Source organism: Halictus rubicundus, unplaced genomic scaffold (assembly GCF_050948215.1).
Source record: "Halictus rubicundus isolate RS-2024b unplaced genomic scaffold, iyHalRubi1_principal scaffold0023, whole genome shotgun sequence".
Classification (NCBI taxonomy): Eukaryota; Metazoa; Arthropoda; class Insecta; order Hymenoptera; family Halictidae; genus Halictus; species Halictus rubicundus.
In genome coordinates this window covers 1,995,610-2,004,667 of record NW_027488564.1, presented here as the reverse complement: position 1 = coordinate 2,004,667, position 9,058 = coordinate 1,995,610, and positions in this window count along the sequence as shown.

The window sequence follows — 9,058 nt, the reverse complement described above, 5'->3', positions numbered from 1 at the left end:
GAGGATAGGATAGGATAGGGGATAGGATAGGATAGAGGATAGGATAGGATAGAGGATAGGATAGGGGATTCGATAGGATAGAGGATAGAAGAGGATAGAGGATAGGATAGGATAGAGGATAGGATAGGGGATTCGATAGGATAGAGGATAGGAGAGGATAGAGGATAGGATAGAGGATACGATATTATAGAGGATAGGATAGGATAGAGGATAGGATAGGGAATTGGATAGGATAGAGGATAGGAGACGATAGAGGACAGGATAGGATAGAGGATAGGATAGGATAGAGGATAGGATAGGATAGAGGATAGGGTAGGGTGATACGATAGGATAGAGGATAGGATAGGATAGAGGATAGGATAGTATAGAGGATACGATATTATAGAGGATAGGATAGGATAGAGGATAGGATTGGGGATTGGATAGGATAGAGGATAGGAGGCGATAGAGGAGAGGATAGGATAGAGGATAGGATAGGATAGAGGATAGGATAGGATAGAGGATAGGATAGGATAGAGGATAGGATAGGATAGAGGATAGGATAGGATAGAGGATAGGATAGGATAGAGGATAGGATAGGATAGAGGATAGGATAGGATAGAGGATAGGATAGAGGATAGGATAGGATAGAGGATAGGATAGGATAGAGGATAGGATAGGATAGAGGATAGGAGACGATAGAGGACAGGATAGGATAGAGGATAGGATAGGATAGAGGATAGGATAGGATAGAGGATACGATAGGATAGAGGATAGGATAGGATAGAGGATAGGATAGGATAGAGGAAAGGATAGGGGATTGGATAGGATAGAGGATTGGATAGGATGAGGATAGGATAGGATAGAGGATAGGATAGAGAATAGGATAGGGAAGAGGATAGGATAGGGGATTGGATAGGATAGTGGATAGGATAGGATAGAGGATAGGATAAAGTATAGGATAGGAGGATAGGATAGGATAGAGGATAGGATAGGATAGAGGGTAGGATAGGATAGAGGATAGGATAGGATAGAGGATAGGATAGGTAGAGGATTGGATAGGATAGGGATAGGATAGGATAGAGGATAGATAGGATAGAGGATAGGATTAGGGGATAGGATAGGGTAGAGGATAGGATAGGATAGAGGATAGGATAGGATAGGAGGTTACGATATTATAGAGGATAGGATAGGATAGAGGATAGGATAGGATAGAGGATAGGATAGGATAGTGGTGATAGGTTTGGATAGATGGTTAGATAGGATAGAGGTAGGATTGAGGATTAGAGGATAGGATAGGGATTGGAGTGGATAGGTATTTGAGGTAGAGTTGTGTGGTTGTGGTTAGGTGTTGGATTAGGTTGTGGATTGGTGGATAGAGGTTAGGATAGGATAGATAGGATAGGATGTGGATTGGATAGGGGGTAGAGGATAGGTAGGACGATAGAGGATAGGGTAGGGTAGGATAGAGAATAGGATAGGATAGATGATTTTATAGGATAGAGGATAGAATATGATAGAAGATACGATATTATAGAGGATAGGATAGGATAGAGGATAGGATAGGGGATTGGATAGATGATAGAAGATACGATATTATAGAGGATAGGATAGGATAGAGGATAGGATAGGGGATTGGATAGGATAGAGGATTGGATAGGATGGAGGATAGGATAGGATAGAGGATAGGATAGAGAATAGGATAGGATAGAGGATAGGATAGGAGATTGGATAGGATAGTGGATAGGATAGAATAGAGGATAGGATAGGATAGAGGATAGGATAGGATAGAGGATAGGATAGGGGAAACGATAGGATAGAGGATAGGGTAGGATAGAGGATAGGATAGGATAGAGGATAGGATAGGATAGAGGATACGATATTATAGAGGATAGGATAGGATAGAGGATAGGATAGGATAGAGGATACGATATTATAGAGGATAGGATAGGATAGAGGATAGGATAGGGGATTGGATAGGATAGAGGATATGAGGGGATAGAGGAGAGGATAGGATAGAGGATAGGATAGGATAGAGGATAGGATAGGATAGAGGATAGGATAGGATAGATGATAGGATAGGATAGAGGATAGGATAGGATAGAGGATAGGATAGGATAGAGGATAGGATAGGATAGAGGATAGGATAGGATAGAGGATAGGATAGGATAGAGGATAAGATAGGGGATTCGATAGGATGGAGGATAGGATAGGGGATTCGATAGGATAGAGGATAGGAGAGGATAGGGGATTCGATAGGATAGAGGATAGGAGAGGATAGAGGATAGGATAGAATAGAGGACACGATATTATAGAGGATAGGATAGGATGGAGGATAGGGTAGGGGATTGGATAGGATAGAGGATAGGAGACGGTAGAGGACAGGATAGGATAGAGGATAGGATAGGATAGAGGATAGGATAGGATAGAGGATAGGATAGGATAGAGGATAGGATAGGATAGAGGATAGGATATTATAGAGGATAGGATAGCATAGAAGATACGATGGGATAGATGATATTATAGGAAAGAGGATAGAATAGGATAGAGGATAGGATAGGATGGAGGATAGGATAGGATTGAGGATAGGATAGGTTTGAGGATAGGTTAGGATAGAGGATAGGATAGGATAGAGGATAAGATAGGATAGAGGATAAGGTAGAGGAACGGATAGGATAGAGAATAAGATAGGATAGAGGATAGGATAGGATAGAGGATACGATAGGATAGAGGATAGGATAGGATACAGGATAGGATAGGATAGAGGATAGGATAGGGGATTCGATAGGATAGAGGATAGGAGAGGATAGAGGATAGGATAGGATAGAGGATAGGAGGCGATAGAGGACATGATAGGATAGAGGATAGGATAGGATAGAGAATACGATAGGGGATTGGATAGGATAGAGGATAGGATAGGATAGAGTATAGGATAGGATAGATGATATTATGGGAAAGAGGATAGGATATGATAGAGGATAGGATAGGATAGAGGATAGGATAGGATAGAGGATACAATAGGATAGAGGATAGGATAGGATAGAGGATAGGATAGGATTGGGGATAAGATAGGATAGAGGATAGGATAGGATAGAGAATAGGATAGGGGATTGGATAGGATAGAGGATAGGATAGGATAGAAAATAGAATAGGGGATTGGATAGGATAGAGGATAGGATAGGATTGGGGATAGAATTGGATGGAGGATAGGACAGGATAGAGGATAGGATAGGGGGTTTGATAGGATAGAGGGTAGGATACGATAGACGATAGGATAGTAAAGAGGATAGGATAGGATAGAGGATTGGATAGGATTGAGGATAGGATAGGATAGAGGATGCGATATTATAGAGGATAGGATAGGATAGAGAATAGGATAGGATAGAGGATAGGATAGGATAGAGGATAGGGTAGGATAGAGGATAGGATAGGATAGAGGATAGGATAGGATAGAGGATAGGATAGGATTGAGGATAGGATAGGATAGAGGATAGGACAGGATAGAGGATAGGATAGGATAGAGGATACAATAGGATAGAGGATACAATAGGATAGAGGATAGGATAGGATAGAGGATAGGATAGGATTGGGGATAAGATAGGATAGCGGATAGCATAGGATAGGGGATAGGATAGGATAGAGGATAGGATAGGATAGAGAATACGATAGGGGATTGGATAGGATAGAGGATAGGATAGGATAGAGAATAGGATAGGATAGATGATATTATGGGAAAGAGGATAGGATATGATAGAGGATACGATATTGTAGAGGATAGGATAGGATAGATGATATTATAGGATAGAGGATACGATATTGTAGAGGATAGAATAGGATAGAGAATAGAATAGGATAGATGATATTATAGGAAAGAGGATAGGATATGATAGAGGATACGATATTATAGAGGATAGGATAATATAGAGGATAGGATGTAATAGAGGATAGGATAGGATAGAGGATAGGATTGGATAGAGGATAGGATAGGATAGGGGATAGGATTGGATGGAGGATAGGACAGGATAGAGGATAGGATAGGGGTTTGATAGGATAGAGGATAGGATACTATAGACGATAGGATAGGATAGAGGATATAATAGAATAGAGAATAGGATAGGATAGATGATATTATACGAAAGAGGATAGGATATGATAGAGGATACGATATTATAGAGGATAGGATAATATAGAGGATAGGATTGAATAGAGGATAGGATAGGATAGAGGATGGGATAGGATAGATGATATTATAGGATAGAGGATACGATATTATAGAGGATAGGATAGCATTGAAGATACGATGGGATAGATGATATTATAGGAAAGAGGATAGAATATGATAGAGGATAGGATAGGACAGAGGATAAGATAGGAATCAGAATAGGATAGGAAAGATGATATTATAGGAAAGGGGATAGGATATATAGTGGATACGATATAATAGAGGATAGGATAGGATAGAGGATAAGATAGGATAGAGGATAGGAAAGGATAGAGGATAGGATAAGATAGAGGATAGAATAGGATAGAGGATAGGATAGGATGGAGGATAGGATAGGATTGAGGATAGGATAGGTTTGAGGATAGGTTAGGATAGAGGATAGGATAGGATAGATGATATGATAGGATAGAGGGTAGGATAGGATAGAGGATACGATAATATACACGATAGGATAGGATAGAGGATCGGATACGATAGAGGATAGGATAGGGGATTGGATAGGATAGAGGATAGGATCGGATAGATGATAAGGTAGAGGAACGGATAGGATAGAGAATAGGATAGGATAGAGGATAGAGTAGGATAGAGAATAGGATAGGATAGAGGATAGGATAGGATAGAGGATAGAGGATAGGATAGGATAGAGGATAGGATAGGATAGAGGATAGGATAGGATAGAGGATAGGATAGGTTAGAGGATAGGATAGGATAGGGGATAGGATAGGATAGAGGATAGGATAGGATAGAGGATAGGATAGGATAGAGGATAGGATAGGGGATTCGATAGGATAGAGGATAGGAGAGGATAGAGGATAGGATAGGATAGAGGATACGATATTATAGAGGATAGGATAGGATAGAGGATAGGATAGGGAATTGGATAGGATAGAGGATAGGAGACGATAGAGGACAGGATAGGATAGAGGATAGGATAGGATAGAGGATAGGATAGGATAGAGGATAGGATAGGATAGAGGATAGGATAGGATAGAGGATACGATATTATAGAGGATAGGATAGGATAGAGGATAGGATAGGGGATTGGATAGGATAGAGGATAGGAGGCGATAGAGGAGAGGATAGGATAGAGGATAGGATAGGATAGAGGATAGGATAGGATAGAGGATAGGATAGGATAGAGGATAGGATAGGATAGAGGATAGGATAGGATAGAGGATAGGATAGGATAGAGGATAGGATAGGATAGAGGATAGGATAGGATAGAGGATAGGATAGGATAGAGGATAGGATAGGATAGAGGATAGGATAGGATAGAGGATAGGATAGGATAGAGGATAGGATAGGATAGAGGATAGGATAGGATAGAGGATAGGAGACGATAGAGGACAGGATAGGATAGAGGATAGGATAGGATAGAGGATAGGATAGGATAGAGGATACGATAGGATAGAGGATAGGATAGGATAGAGGATAGGATAGGATAGAGGATAGGATAGGATAGAGGATAGGATAGGGGATTGGATAGGATAGAGGATTGGATAGGATGGAGGATAGGATAGGATAGAGGATAGGATAGGGAATAGGATAGGGAAGAGGATAGGATAGGGGATTGGATAGGATAGTGGATAGGATAGGATAGAGGATAGGATAGAGGATAGGATAAAGTATAGGATAGGGGATAGGATAGGATAGAGGATAGGATAGGATAGAGGATAGGATAGGATAGGGGATAGGATTGGATAGAGGATAGGATAGGATAGAGGATAAAATAGGATTGAGAATAGGATAGGATAGAGGATAAGATAGGATAGAGGATAAGGTAGAGGAACGGATAGGATAGAGAATAGGATAGGATAGAGGATAGGATAGGGGATTGGATAGGATAGGGGATAGGATAGGATAGATGATAGGATAGAGGATAGGATAAAGTATAGGATAGGGGATTGGATAGGATAGAGGAGAGGAGACGATAGAGGACAGGATAGGGTAGAGGATAGGATAGGATAGAGGATAGGATAGGGGATTCGATAGGATAGAGGATGGGAGAGGATAGAGGATAGGATAGATGATACGATATTATAGAGGATAGGATAGGATAGAGGATAGGATAGGGAATTGGATAGGATAGAGGATTGGAGAGGATAGAGGATAGGATAGGAAAGAGGATAGGATAGGATAGAGGATAGGATAGAGGATAGGATAGAGGATAGGATAGGACAGATAATAGGATAGGATGGAGGATAGGATAGGATATAGGATAGGATAGAGGATAGGATAGGATAGATGATATTATAGGATAGAGGGTAGGATAGGATAGAGGATACGATAATATACACGATAGGATAGGATAGAGGATCGGATACGATAGAGGATAGGATAGGGGATTGGATAGGATAGAGGATAGGATAGGATAGATGATATTATAGGATAGAGGGTAGGATAGGATAGAGGATACGATAATATACACGATAGGATAGGATAGAGGATCGGATACGATAGAGGATAGGATAGGGGATTGGATAGGATAGAGGATAGGATCGGATAGAGGATAAGGTAGAGGAACGGATAGGATAGAGAATAGGATAGGATAGAGGATAGAGTAGGATAGAGGATAGCATAGGATAGAGGATAGGATAGGATAGAGGATAGAGGATAGGATAGGATAGAGGATAGGATAGGATAGAGGATAGGATAGGTTAGAGGATAGGATAGGATAGGGGATAGGATAGGATAGAGGATAGGATAGGATAGAGGATAGGATAGGGGATTCGATAGGATAGAGGATAGAAGAGGATAGAGGATAGGATAGGATAGAGGATACGATATTATAGAGGATAGGATAGGATAGAGGATAGGATAGGGAATTGGATAGGATAGAGGATAGGAGACGATAGAGGACATGATAGGATAGAGGATAGGATAGGATAGAGGATAGGATAGGATAGAGGATAGGATAGGATAGAGGATAGGATAGGGGATACGATAGGATAGAGGATAGGATAGGATAGAGGATAGGATAGGATAGAGGATACGATATTAAAGAGGATAGGATAGGATAGAGGATAGGATAGGGGATTGGATAGGATAGAGTATATGAGGCGATAGAGGAGAGGATAGGATAGAGGATAGGATAGGATAGAGGATAGGATAGGATAGAGGATAGGATAGGATAGAGGATAGGATAGGGGATTCGATAGGATAGAGGATAGGAGAGGATAGAGGATAGGATAGGATAGAGGATACGATATTATAGAGGATAGGATAGGATAGAGGATAGGATAGGATAGAGGATAGGATAGGATAGAGGATAGGATAGGATAGAGGATAGGATAGGATAGAGGATAGGATAGGATAGAGGATAGGGTAGGGGATACGATAGGATAGAGGATAGGATAGGATAGAGGATAGGATAGTATAGAGGATACGAGATTATAGAGGATAGGATAGGATAGAGGATAGGATAGGGAATTGGATAGGATAGAGGATAGGAGACGATAGAGGACATGATAGGATAGAGGATAGGATAGGATAGAGGATAGGATAGGATAGAGGATAGGATAGGATAGAGGATAGGATAGGATAGAGGATAGGATAGGATAGAGGATAGGATAGGATAGAGGATAGGATAGGATAGAGGATAGGATAGGATAGAGGATAGGATAGGATAGAGGATAGGATAGGATAGAGGATAGGATAGGATAGAGGATAGGATAGGATAGAGGATAGGATAGAGGATAGGATAGGATAGAGGATAGGATAGGATAGAGGATAGGATAGGATAGAGGATAGGAGACGATAGAGGACAGGATAGGATAGAGGATAGGATAGGATAGAGGATAGGATAGGATAGAGGATACGATAGGATAGAGGATAGGATAGGATAGAGGATAGGATAGGATAGAGGATAGGATAGGATAGAGGATACGATAGGATAGAGGATAGGATAGGATAGAGGATAGGATAGGGGATTCGATAGGGTAGAGGATAGGATAGGATAGAGGATAGGATAGGATAGAGGATAGGATAGAGGATAGGATAGGATAGAGGATAGGATAGGATAGAGGATAGGATAGGATAGAGGATAGGAGACGATAGAGGACAGGATAGGATAGAGGATAGGATAGGATAGAGGATAGGATAGGATAGAGGATACGATAGGATAGAGGATAGGATAGGATAGAGGATAGGATAGGATAGAGGATAGGATAGGTTAGAGGATAGGATAGGATAGGGGATAGGATAGGATAGAGGATAGGATAGGATAGAGGATAGGATAGGGGATTCGATAGGATAGAGGATAGAAGAGGATAGAGGATAGGATAGGATAGAGGATACGATATTATAGAGGATAGGATAGGATAGAGGATAGGATAATGAATTGGATAGGATAGAGGATAGGAGACGATAGAGGACATGATAGGATAGAGGATAGGATAGGATAGAGGATAGGATAGGATAGAGGATAGGATAGGATAGAGGATAGGATAGGATAGAGGATAGGATAGGATAGAGGATAGGATAGGGGATACGATAGGATAGAGGATAGGATAGGATAGAGGATAGGATAGGATAGAGGATACGATATTATAGAGGATAGGATAGGATAGAGGATAGGATAGGGGATTGGATAGGATAGAGGATAGGATAGGATAGAGGATTGGATAGGGGATTCGATAGGATAGAGGATATTAGAGGATAGAGGATAGGATAGGATAGAGGATACGATATTATAGAGGATAGGATAGGATAGAGGATAGGATAGGGAATTGGATAGGATAGAGGATAGGAGACGATAGAGGACAGGATAGGATAGAGGATAGGATAGGATAGAGGATAGGATAGGATAGAGGATAGGGTAGGGGATACGATAGGATAGAGGATAGGATAGGATAGAGG